Below are 14,059 nucleotides of genomic sequence, written 5' to 3' on the forward strand. Positions count from 1 at the left end.
CATGTACTTTATTAAATAAAAACTGCTTCTGCACCATATTTTGACTCTTGATTCAATTACTTATATGATTATCTAAAATTATATATGGATAGTGAGGGTAGTTGCTGGATGATACATTCAATATCATTTTTAAAATGCCTCAAAGTACCAGGCCATTTCTGGTTCAGAATTCCTCTGTACCACAACCCCAAGTTACCATATTTAAGACACAAGATAAAAAGGAGTGATATTTTCCTTTTCTGCCAATCTTCATATTCTCCATTTCATGGCTCTCAGAGCAAACCAGAAAATAAATAGAATTTTCTTCTGCATTGGCCTAGAGAAAATAACCTCGGATGCATCAGAGTATTCCAAATGGGCAGCTGTAAATCTAATACGAAACTCTAGGTTAGTGATTTATAACCAGAAGTCTCTAGATAAAAGTCTGTCAGCAGGCTCTAAATGATTCTGAAACTGACCAGAGGAGGCATCTACAAGTTTGCAAGTAATTTGGTGGGTCTGATGATTAACTTACTCAGCAGTTAATCATTAAAAGCATCAGAAACAAAGAATGAACATGCTTAAGAGAACACTCAACAGATTGAAGAGTATGATTCACATAAAGGAGGTGAGGAATTAATCTCAAACACCATATCTAGAACTTGGAGCACAGACAGGGGTGACCCTGAGCATCAAGTCAGAAATAGACCTTAAGCATCTCTGGGTGTAGCCCAAGCAAAATAAAACAAATAATCCATAGGCAACTAAGGGCAAAACAAATACCTACACTTGGTATGCCGAATACTGCATTCCCCACACCGCCTCACATACTTTATACACCTTGGGAGATAGACACTTATGTCAATCACCATTATGCCATTTTTATGTTTTGTAAAATCTGCAATTCAAATCAGATTTATACAGAAAATTCCAATGTGCAAAATACAAAAGGAGTAAAGCACCTTTTAAAACATTAAATTTCAAAAACTATTGGCATAAAGGTAAAAAATGACTGAGTAATAATAATATATAGAAAATATAGCATAAAAATTAAAAAAAAACTGTTCTTAGAATTAGAAAGCACCATGAGATAAATGCACAGACTATGGGAGCAGGAGAGAAGACTCAAAGTTTTAGTGTACGTACTTCATATGTGGGAGTCCTAGGCTTGATCCCCAGCCCCACCTGAGTCCCTGAGCACCACTGGGAGTGACCCTGGACCACTGAGACAACTGTGACCCACATAGTAAAATAAGTCTGCTAGATCCAATGCTTTGGATGGGTCCCTGAAGCTTTCTTTAGCTCATTTTCCTTAAATCTGTCAAAATAAGAAAATACCAATTCTTACCTCACGGGATGTTGTAAGTCAATAAAAGTAAAGAACTTCAGTTTGTGGCATATAGTAAAAAAAAACTCCTTTTACTATCTTCCTAAATTAAATCAAAACAAAACAAAAACCAAAAAAAACAAAATAAACAAAAAACCTCCTGGTTCATCCCAGATAGAGAGGGGAACACCAAGTAATATGTGATTGGAGATCCTGGGCGGGAAGGGAGATGCATGCTGAAAGTAGACTAGAGACTGAATAGGATGACCACTCAATACCCCCATTGCAAACCACAACACCCAAAAGGAAAGAGAGATATCAAATTGGAATACTCCGCCACAGAAGCGGGGTGGGGTGGGGGGATGGGACTGCGGGGGTGTGAGGGATACTGGGTTCATGGGTGGTGGAAAATAGACACTGGTGGAGAGATGGGCTCTTAAACATTGCATGAGGGAAAAACAAGCATGAAAATGTGCGAATCTGTAACTATACCTTCACTGTGACTCACTAATTAAAAAATAAATTAATTAAAAAAAAAAACCTTCTGGTTACCTGTTCACAAAAACAGTAGCATCTTGAATGAATTACGTACCAGCTATTTCTATAGGTGTTTGCAGATGTCTTTTGGTCTAAAACTAAACTCTCAGATACCATGTTAATGTGCTAGGTAAATGTCTAACCTATGAACAGTAGGTTTCTGAGACCCATTGAGATGTGCTTAATCATCCATCATGAAAGTTTCAGGAAGGAGAAGATTCTTTGTGCTATTAGAAATTTCTATAAATTTCAAAATGCATTATGGAAATCATCAATTTCAAGTGCTACTTTTTTATTTCCTTCTTTGTCTTTAAAAAAATGAGTGCCATAATAAAGGATATCAGTCATTTTTTAGAGAAATCCTCTTATCCATGCCCAACTTTATCTAATCCCATAGAAATTAATAATTAACCTAAGTTAGCATTTAATATCAGAACAAGACCAAAAGGCTGAGTAATGGGACCTAATGAACTCATGGGAATATATTAAATTGTTTTTACTCAGATCTCTTGGTGATTTGATCAAAAAGTGACCAGCATTATTGTAAAGAGTGCTTCTAACTTTGTATTAGAGTGGTAGTTGAAAAACAGGAAGAAACTTAACTAGACATTGAAATATGTATTTATATACATTGGTCTGAAAATTTCCTAGCCTCTGAAGGAAAAGATACAAATGTGTATATGACATTTTATTATTCCAAATATTATTCATTTACTATCAGCTTTCTTGGCTCTTATAAAACATGTGTCTTCTTTATACAGCATTCTACTGTGATAAATTCAAATCATTTAATGACTTCTGTTGTTCAAAAAGTAGTAGGAAGATCATCATTCATATTTAAATTTTTGTCTCATAAATTATACAAATATTCTTGATTTCTTTATCTTTATAAGATGCTACTTTTAAAGAACATATAATTAGGGGCTAGAGAGAGAGTGTGTGAGGACTAAGGCACTTGCATTGCATGCAGTTGACCCACGAATACTATCAGAAACTCCATATATCCCCCCCGAATACTGCCAGGAGTAATCTTTGAGCTCAGAGACAGGAATACATTCCGAGCACCAATGGGAGTGTCCCCAAAACAAAAAAGACTAAAAAGTTAAATTAAGTTATATATAGAAAAATATGAACATACCAGTTAAGATTTAAGTCATGTTGACTGTGGAAACTCCTATTTTATTTTATTTTTTTGCTTTTTGTGTCACACTTGGCAATGCACAGAGGTTACTCCAGGCTCTGCACTCAGGAATCATCCCTGGAGGTGCTCAGAGGACTGTATGGGATGCTGGGAATCGAAGCCGGGTTGGCTGCATGCAAGGCAAACGCCCTACCTGCTGTATTATTGCTCCAGCCCCTGGAAACTCCTATTTTATTCTCAGGTTCCACTGTCAACCAAGCTATACATCATCTGCTCTGGGATCCTGGAAATACTTTTTTACCTTGCTACTTCCGTATCTGTCTTCTTCCTACCCTCCTGCCCATTCTTTTTCTATCCTTAGCCAGAAAGACCATGTACATTTCAAATGCACCTGTATTTAAACCCCATCACTGAAGACTCTTTGCTTATGACTGAGTCTGGGTGGTGGCCTCAAACCCATGTATTGAAGCTCTTATCTACAGTGTTTTTGTTTTTGAGGGTAGACCCTCATAATTGGGTCATGATCGCTCAGTGTCCATGAATGGCAGTAGAGAAACTAGGTGTGAGAACATAAATTAAGGAGGCATATTTTTCAAATGGCATTCTGTATAGAATTTCTATCTGGTTCTGCCATAACTATAAATGAATCATAAACACTTCTCTTTATCACTAATAATTCATTTATAGAATTTTTTTTGTTCCATACACATTTTAATGAGTATGTGTATTATATTTCAGTAATCCCTAATATTTTTTACTCAGGCAATAAGCTGTTATTAAAAATAATAGCACTGCACTGTCATAGCACTGTTGTCCCATTTCTCAATTTTGCTCAAGTGGGCACCAGTAATGTCTCCATTGTGAGACTTCTTGTAATTGTTTTTGGCATATCAAATACGCCAAGGGTAGTTTGCCAGGCTCTGCCATGTGGTGGGATACTCTCAGTATCTTGCCGGGCTCTCCGAGAGGGACAGAGGAATCAAACCCAGGTCAGCCGCGTGCAAAGCAAACACCCTACTGACTGTGCTATTTCTTCCGTCCATTATAAACATACATAAAATATTTGCCTATATTAATTTGCTTATAACTTTATATGTGGTTTCTTATGATAAACACTGTAAATTACTTAGGACTGGAATGATAGATAAAGCAGGTAGGGTGTTTGCCTTTACAGGGACAACCAGTTTAAATCCCTGGCATCCCATATGGTACGCAAGCACCGCCAATAGTTGTAATTCCTGAGTGCAGAGCCAGGAGTAACCTCTTAGCTTCACTGGTGTCACCCCAAAACTAAAAAAAATCCAACTTCCAAAATGACAATAAATCAGTTAAAATTTTGTTTTGCTTTTTGACTTTCAGTTACTTTTCAGAAAATAAACACAAAAATAAGACTATCATACTCATTGTCAGAATTTTGTCCATCTTAGTTTTTCACAAATTAATACAATCACATCAAATGCAACAGATCAGTTGTAGAACAATGCCCTAAAACTTGCAAAATATAGCACTACAATTCCATAATTGGAGATTATAAGAAAAATCCACAATACTCATAAAGAGCTAAATATGTTGCCATACAACCTTGTTATGAAGAACAGGAAGGATGGATTTCCACTTCATTGATTCTCTCATATATAAAAACACACTTAGGAAGGAGATCAGTCTGGGATTCTCCAGAAAATTAGAGAAAAAAGTGGGTCAGCCTAGCAAGGGATCCATTTCCTTTTAGGCTTCTGCAAATGTTTGGAATTTCAAAAAGAATAATTATCATAGATTAGGTCACATGTTCCCAATAGTGTTAGTATATCTGGTTTTGATGTAGACAGTTACAAATGCCTCACAATTAACCAAGACCCTTCTCCACCCATATTTTTATATGACATCAGTCCACTTCTTCATTTTTCTCTGCCTTTAACCACCCACTCACTTGATATGCCTGCAATCCAAGGTAAAGTCTTCACCATCATTTGATAGCATCTTTCCCCTTGGTTTCTCACTCTATACCACTGATGAGTGTGATCATCAGTCTGTCTTTTTCCCACTGGCCTACTTCTCCTAACAGGATGCCCTCCAGTTCCATCCATATAGTAGCAAACTGCAAGCTTCCTTCTTTGCGTATGGTTGCACAGTAAGTGTTCCATGGTGTATACTATACAATTCTTTAGTAGGAGATAATAAAAGGAGGATTTAATAAGTCATAAAAGCCAAGTAGACTCAAGGTTCTAACAGATCAGAAATCATCCTATTTCTCTTTGTTTCTATGTGCTTTGTGAGTTAGCTTCTTTCAAAGACAAAATTGTGTGCCATTAGAAAGGATAGATCCCTGTAGTCTCAAATCCTATGCACATCCCTACAAGATGTGATACAGAAGAAAGAGAAGTCTTTGTGCCGTGCCCCGACTTCAGAAGATGGAACCTGGCAATGGCCAAAATAAAAGAAAGGAATAATCAACTCTAGCAGACCCACTAGAATAGGAAAAAAATAAAATCCTATGCCAAAAATCCAGATGCCTGTCAGACTACAGTTCCCCCTTTCTTACATCTAGCTGACTCCTCTGAAAACTTGGAAATTTTCAGAGCATTGCTATTCTTCATCACTGCCCTTGAGTTAGGACAAACAGAAATCACCACAAGAAAAGTCTCAGAAATCAAGATGAAAAATCAACATTTCCATTTCAAAGGCTGCTGACAGAAGCGTGGATAAAGTCCTAAACTGTTTTACTGGTTAGTTGACTTAGCTATTTTGGTTAGAATTTACCATAGGAATTTGGGGGCATACAAACATTCCATCTACAGTATTGACTGACCACTTGGAGAACTGATAAGAAAAAAAGATGTGAATATTCATTTTGAATTGAGGAAGCTACATTTTGTTAGGAAGAGACTGAATCCTGCTTGGGTTCATTCAAAATGTCTCTTGGTATATTTCTACTAGTGTTCATTCCTTCTCCTGTTATCTAACAACCATTCACTTAGCGTCCTCTTCAATTTCAACAATCTATGTTTAAATCAGTAAAAATCAGTATGACAGAGTTTCTTTAAGATCAGTGGTTATAATTGCTTGGATAAAATTTGTATAAGGCAAAAGGCTAATCTACTGAATGGCCACAAATTGTAGGAAAGAATTTCAAAATTTTCACATGATCTTCATGATATGTCTCCAAATAGTTGAAATGAGTATACTTACCTTTTTTTCATTGGCTTCTATGGAAACATCTATTAGTGTAGGATGAAACTTTGTTGAAATACCCTCATAACAGACCTCAAAAAGTAGGCAATTGTTTTAATGGATTTAGTATATCAGCTGATATCCATTGAGAAAATTTTATAATGAAGATATAGATTAGTCTCTGATAAAACTACCCAATATTAGAATCAATTGACTGAAGGAATATATCCAATTTGAAGGTTTTCTTTATGTCTATGGATAACAAAAATTGAGGTGAGAATAGGAAAAAGATCAATAAACACAGATTTAAGAATTGCTAGTTTAGGGGTCTAGAGTGATAATATAGCAGTTAAGGTGTTTGCCTTACACTCAATTACCCCACCTGATACGGCTGGCCTGGGTTCTATCCGCAGCATCTCATACGGTTCCCTGACCACTGCCAGGGAACCACTGCCATTCCTGAGTGCAGAGCCAGGAGTAACCCCTGAGCATTGCCGAGTATGGCCCCCCAAAACCAAAAACTAGCCGAAAAGGATTACTAATTTAAGACAGAGGTAATACAGTAGATAGAGTGGGTAGGGCATTTGCCTTTCACATGGCTAATCCAGATTTGATCCCCTGAATCCCATGTTGCCCCTGACCACTGCCCTGAAGTGATTCCTGAGCAAAGGCCAGGAGTAAACCCTGAGCACAGCTGGATGTAGAAATGTTCAAATAGCACCCAGTAATTGGGCTGGAGAGATAGTACAGTGGAGAGTACACTTGCCTTGCACACAGCCTACCTGCCTCTGATTCCCAGCACCCCCGCTTCTGAGCAACAGTGATCTAATTTGTGGCAGAAGTACTTGGCTTGCATATGACCATCCCTGGTTTGATTCCCACATCACATCACTGCTGGGTATGATCCATCCCCCACACTTACACCCCCATAACCTCCCAAAAAACAATTACTAATTTGACCCATTAAATTTTTTAAAAATTAGGGTGGGAGAGATAGTCCAAAGGTAAGGTGCTTATCTTACACACAGTCTTGCGATCCATCCCGGCTCTTTTCCAAGTACCACGGACGGTCCCCTGAGCCCCACCAAGGGGTCACTCCTGAACACAGCTTGGAGCACCACCCTGTGTGGCCTCCCCAACCCCTTTAAAAATTCTCTCTTCGTCTGTGTTGGGAGAAGCACTTGATCCTGTAGTAGACGCAATCTCATTGATCTCAGGAATCCCTCGGTATACGCTCGCTGGTGTTTACTACGCGATTTGACATGAGGTCTTAATATCCCCCTCCCCGCCTCCCCGCCCCCTCGCCTGCAGCTCTAAGCCATACCGAGCCTTGCGAAATCCACTTCCCGGAGGGATGCAAAGTAACTCTAGGATCAACGTCTTTGATGAAAACGCGGGCGAGGCCTGCGGTGCGGAGGTGTGTGTGCCCGCAGTCGAGCCGTGGGCCGCTGGCCGAGACAAGGGCCAAGAGAATGAGCCGCAAGCAGGCCCTCGGAGCACAGGGGGAGACCTCGGGGGTGCCCCGGGGACGCCCGCACCCACCGACAGGGGGTTTAAGAGTTGGGGTGCAGGGACCCGCGTCCCCGGACGCCGTCTGCTCTGTGGCACCAAGACGTGACACTGAGCTAATAATTCTCGTCGTCTGCACCGCCAGCCTCGTGGCAGGGGCGCTTCTGTGACGACCGAGTCCCCCCACCCCCGCACCCCCCGCCTCACTCCGTACGTGGAAGAGACTGCGCAGCAGCCAGGCACGTGAGTTTGATTTTCAGGTCCTCTGCCGTGGGAACTCGGGCGGAGGGCAACTGTAGGTGGCCAGTTCGCGGGCCCCCTCCCCGCCACGCTTTCTTTAGGAGGATGCAAGTAAGCAGGTCCAGGCTGGGGAGGTCGCCCCCTCAAAGGGCGGGGCTAAGGGCCCCCACTGCCACGTGGTCCCCTGAGCACTGCCCTGAGGGTCCCCAGCACCTCAGCCTGAGCTCAGTCTACAAGCTCTGCCAGGTATGATCAGAGGAGAACCAGCTTCCTGGCGCCTTTTTGTCAGTTTCTCTTGAGTGAATATGTCCATATTTTTTGTTTGTTTGGGGGCCACACCTGGCAGTGCTGGGGGTGACACCTGGGCTGCTCTTAGGAATCACTTCTGGCAGGGACAAGTGGGAGGCTGGGGACGGAACCCGTCATCTGCCTGCAAGGCAAGTGCCCTACCCACTGTACTAGTTCTCGGGCCCTTCCCTTGAACATATTAACATTCCCCCCCCTTTTTTATTAATCACCATGAGATACACAGTTACAAGGCTGTTCACTGGGTTTCAGTCATCAGTGCTCCAACACCCAACCCTTCACCAGTGTATATTTCCCAATATCAATGATCCATGTCCCACTTTCTCTCTCTCTCTCCCCCCCTCTCTTCCTCTCTCCTCTCTCCCCACTCCCAAGACCACTTCATTCTTATTAAGGCACATAATAGATTCACACTTAATACTGTTAGTCATAATCATTGTAATTTAAAACATGCTATCCTCTAAAACAATTCTTGGGAAAAAGATGATGGGAGGCATCACCCTCCCCAACCTCAATCTTTACTACAAAGCAGTAACAATTAAAACAGCATGGTACTGGAACAAAGGCAGAGCCGTAGACCAATGGAACAGGGTGGAATATCCCTACACACAACCCCAAATGTATGATCATCTAATCTTTGATAAGGGAGCAAGAGATGTGAAGTGGAGCAAGGAAAGCCTCTTTAACAAATGCTGCTGGCACAACTGGACAACCACATGCAAAAAAATGGGTTTAGACCTTGACCTGACACCATGCACAAAAGTCAGATCAAAATGGATTAAAGACCTCAACATTAGACCACAAACCATAAGGTACATTGAAGACAAGGTCGGCGAAACCCTCCACGATATTGAAGATAAAGGTATCTTCAAACGTGACACGGAACTAAGCAATCTAGTAAAAACAGAGATCAACAAATGGGACTACATTAAACTAAAAAGCTTCTGCACCGCAAGAGATACAGTGACCAGAATACAAAGACTATCCACAGAATGGGAAAGGATATTTACACAATACCCATCAGATAAGGGGTTGATATCAATGGTATATAAAGCACTGGTTGAACTCTACAAGAAGAAAACATCCAACCCCATCAAAAAATGGGGCGAAGAAATGAACAGAAACTTTACCAAGGAAGAAATATGAATGGCCAAAAGGCACATGAAAAAGTGCTCTGCATCACTAATCATCAGAGAGATGCAGATCAAAACAACCATGAGATACCACCTCACACCACAGAGACTGGCACACATCCAAAAGAACAAAAGCAACCGCTGTTGGAGAGGATGTGGGGAGAAAGGGACCCTTCTACACTGCTGGTGGGAATGCCGACTGGTTCGGCCCTTTTGGAAAGCAATATGGACGATTCTCAAGAAATTAGAAGTTGAGCTCCCATTTGACCCAGCAATACCACTGCTGGGAATATATCCCAGAGAGGCAAAAAAGTACAATCGAAACAACATCTGCACATGTCTGTTCATCGCAGCACTGTTTACAATAGCCAGAATCTGGAAAAAACCCGAATGCCCCAAAACGGATGACTGGTTGAGGAAACTTTGGTACATCTATACAATGGAATACTATGCAGCTGTTAGAAAAAAGGAAGTCAAGAATTTTGTAGTTAAGTGGATGGGCATGAAAAGTTTCATGCTGAGTGAAATGAGTCAGAAAGAGAGAGACAGACATAGAAAGACTGCACTCATCTATGGTATATAGAATATCAGAGTGGGAGACTAATACCCAAGAACCGTAGAAATAAGTACCAGGAGGTTGACCCCATGGCTTCGCGGCTGGCCTCACGTTCCGGGGAAAGGGCAACTCAGAGAAGCGATCACCAACTACATTGTAGTCGAAGGCCATGTGGGGGAAGGGAGTTGCGGGCTGAATGAGGGCTAGAGACTGAGCACAGCGGCCACTCAACACCTTTATTGCAAACCACAACAGCTAATTAGAGAGAGAGAACAGAAGGGAATGCCCTGCCACAGTGGCAGGGTGGGGTGGGGGGGAGATGGGAGTGGGGAGGGTGGGAGGGACGCCGGGTTTACGGGTGGTGGAGAATGGGCACTGGTGAAGGGATGGGTTCCCGAACTTTGTATGAGGGAAGTATAAGCACAAAAGTGTATAAATCTGTAACTGTACCCTCACGGTGATTCTCTAATTAAAAATAAAAAAAAATAAAATAAAATAAAATGTAGTTAAAAAAAAAATAAAACATGCTATCCTTTAGTATTAACAGTAATCGGGATTATGATAGTTTCCCCTTTACTATCCTTGCTCTTTCTTTCTTATACTCTTTTTTTCTTCTTCTTAAGCTTTGGAGTTTCTGTTTAGAAGAAAATTTCTGTTTTTCACAAGAAAGTATGTTTCTCTGCTGCAGCCACCTCGAAGTCAGCACCTGTCCCATCGCGGCCGGTGCCGGCCCAAGGCTGCAGCAGAAACACTGTGACTCGGGGATAAGTGGGCACAGACACCCAAGAAGAAAAAGGGAAGATATAGTTAGGTGACAGCTCAGATATTAGATCTTAGTTTGGGATTTTTGTCTATTTTGTAACACTGCTGAATTCAAATACTGAGTTATTGTTGATTCCCCAATTCAAGAGCTTCCTCATAACTAATCTATAATGCCTTTCTGTGTACTAACGGTGTGCTAAGGAATACTATTTAAAGTCATGTTGCTGGGTTATTTGCAGTCATCTGCAAACAGCAGCCAGCAGTGCTCAGGGCTTGCTCCTGGCTCTGTGCTCAGAGATCACTCCTGGTGGTGCTCAGAGCCACATGGGGTGCCAGCCGTGTGCAAGGCAAGCACCCTATGCTACCCACTGTACTATCCCTCTGGCTCCAATACTTAAATATTTTAAGCAAAACTTGTGTCTGCCTCAAGCTAGTACAAGGGTGGCTACTCTGTTCTGTTTGTTTTGGGACCTCCCCTAGGGGTGCCCTGGGGCTGTTGTGGTTTTGAGCTCAGGAATTGACTCTTGGAGGTCCTTCTGGGACCACGTTCCTTACAGGGAATTCAAACCGGGAATCAGTGGGACGCAAGGCAAGCATTGTAAAGCTTGCACACTCCTGCTCCGTAATCTTAATTTTTTGAGTTGCCTCAGACCGTTTTCCATAGATGCCTGACTAGAAGGCAGTCCTATTAGCAGTGATTGAGGGGTCTCTTTTGCCTGCATCCCCACCAGAAATGGCTACTTCCTGTCTCGTTGATATATGCCCTTCTCATTGGTGTGAGGTGGTATCTCATTGTCATTTTGATGTTTAGATAATTGGTGACAGGGCCACTTTTTCATATACCTATTATCTATATTTTTCTCCAAGGAAGTACCTGGTCAATTCCTCTCTCTTTTTAAAAAATTTTTATTTGTTCATTTTTTTTGTTTTTTGTTTTTCTTTCCACAATTTTTTTTTTTTATTAAAGCACTGTGGTTTACAGAGTGATTCATAGTTGAGTTTTAGACATACGATATTTCAGCGCTGATCCCACCACCAGTGTCAGTTTCCCTCCACCAATGTTCCCAGGTTCCTCCCTCCTTTCTGGTGGAATTATTGTGTTGTTAAGTTTTATGAGTGCTTTAGAAATCTTTCATATTTGCACCTGGTAAGATGGGCGATGGGTGATTATTTTCTCCCACTCAGTAGGATGTCTTTTATTCTAGTCATATCTTTTAAATAGAAGAAGATTCTTTCATTGATTTTTTTCTTTCTGTAATTTTGGCTTTTGGGGGGGAGTAGGGGCCCACACCCAGCAGTATTTAGGGCTCACTCCTGGCTCTGCGCTCAGGAAACACTCCTAGTGGTGCTTGGGGGACCAGAGGTAGTGCTGGGGGTCATGTCCTACCCACTGTTCTGTGTTTCCGGTCTCATAGTCTGCTCTTTTAAACAGTGATTTATATAGTTTGTATGTGTGTGTGTGTGTGTATGTGTGTGAGTGTGTGTGTGTGAGTGTGTGTGTGTGTGTGTGTGTGTGTGTGTGTGTGAGAGAGAGAGAGAGAGAGAGAGAGAGAGAGAGAGAAAGAAAGAAAGAAAAAGAGAGAGAGAGAGACCTGGTGATGCACAGGGGTTACTCCTGGCCCATGCACTCAGAAATTACTCCTGGTGGTGCTCGGGGACCATATGGGATGTTGGGAATTAAACTCAGGTCAGCTGTGTGCAAGGCAAACACCCTTCCCGCTGTGCTATCACTCTAGCCCTAATTTTCTTGTATAATTCTTTTACCTATTTTAAATTTATTCCCAGGTACTTGATTTTTTTTGAGAGCCATTTCAAATGGGATTTGAATTAATTTCTTTTCTGTCTCACTGTGTATAGAAATGTGGCAGATTTCGTTGTTTATTTGTAGCCTATCATTTTATTGTATTGATTTATTTCTAGAATTTTTTTGTGGTGACTAGGGTTTATATATGTGTATATATATATATATATATATATATATTCTGATTATATATATAATCGGGCTGGAGCGATAGCACAGCAGTTGGGCATTCGCCTTTCATGCGGCTGACCCAAGTTCGATTCCTCCGCCCCTCTCGGAGAGCCCGGCAAGCTACCGAGAGTATCGAGCCCGAGCGGCAGAGCCTGGTAGGCTACTCGTCCGTATTGGATATGCCAAAAACAGTAACAATAAGCCTCTCGATGAGAGACGTTACTGGTGCCCGCTTGAACAAATCGATGAGCAACGGGATGACAGTGATATATATAATCAGAAGAGCCTGGCAAGCTCCCAGTGGCGCATTCGATATGCCAAATACAGTAACAATAACAGGTCTCATTCCCTTGACCCTGAAAGAGCTTCCAACCATTGGGAAAGATGAGTAAGGAGAGGCTGCTAAAATCTCAGGGCTGGGACGAATGGAGACATTACTGGTTCCCGCTCGAGTAAATTGATGAACAACAGGATGACAGTGATACAGTCATACAGTGTAGGATGAGTAATATATTATAAACTCTCCTTGCATCACTTCCCTTGAGAAGTGTTCTTCCTGTAACATCTTTTGGTGCCTTTAATGACGTCAATGTATTGCGCCCTTTAGAAGTGCCATGATCAATAAAAGGAGATCCACGAGGCTCTCTGCCATTGCTAAAAGCCAGACAGAGCCTTAGTCCTACATGAGAGACATTTCTTCCGAGTGCCTTATCTCAGTGCCTCCGACCACACAAACGTTCACACAACAATAAAGATTTGTTTTCCCTTTTCCTATTTTTACCCTAATCTTGTTTAGATTTTTTTGCAAATTGTTTAATTAAGAAAATGATATCAAGCGATTTTAAGTCTGTTTATTCCAAAATTAGAATTATTCTTTTCCTCAGCCAAAGAATGTGAGAATAAAACCCAATAATAAATAAAAGCTTGTAATATAGGTTCAAAGACATAAATCATTTAATAACTACATTATTTTATAAGGGCAATTTTTGAGATAAAGACAAGTTTAAATCTTTCTCTTTTTTTCGTCTTCCTTCCTTCATTCCTTCCTCTCATTTCTTTCTTCCTTCCCTCCCTCCCTCTCTTTCTCTCCCTCTCTCCCTTCCTTCCTTTCTTCCTTCCTTCCTTCCTTCCTTCCTTCCTTCCTCCCTTCCTTCCTTCCTTCCTTCCTTCCTTCCTTCCTTCCTTCCTTCTTTCCTTCCTTCCTTCCTTCCTTCCTTCCTTCCTCCCTTCCTCCTTTCCTCCCTTCCTTCCTTCCTTCCTCCCTCCCTTCCTTCCTCCCTTCCTTCCTTCCTTCCTTCCTTCCTTCCTTCCTTCCTTCCTTCCTTCCTTCCTTCCTTCCTTCCTTCCTTCCCTCCTCTTTCTTTCTTTCTTTCTTTCTTTCTTTCTTTCTTTCTTTCTTTCTTTCTTTCTTTCTTTCTTTCTTCTTCTT

At 41.4% G+C, this 14,059-nt stretch overlaps 1 protein-coding gene and 1 pseudogene across 1 annotated transcript in view; one reads left to right on the top strand and one right to left on the bottom strand.

Annotated features, from left to right (window-relative positions):
- The window catches only part of MALRD1 (MAM and LDL receptor class A domain containing 1), a 590,643-nt gene that overhangs the window by 149,491 nt on the left and 427,093 nt on the right, over nt 1-14,059 (bottom strand). The gene's annotated exons all lie outside the window — the stretch shown is intronic.
- On the top strand, nt 10,580-10,680 carry LOC129399013 (small nucleolar RNA SNORA5; annotated as a pseudogene).

Source organism: Sorex araneus, chromosome 9, assembly GCF_027595985.1.
Source record: "Sorex araneus isolate mSorAra2 chromosome 9, mSorAra2.pri, whole genome shotgun sequence".
Classification (NCBI taxonomy): domain Eukaryota; kingdom Metazoa; phylum Chordata; class Mammalia; order Eulipotyphla; family Soricidae; genus Sorex; species Sorex araneus.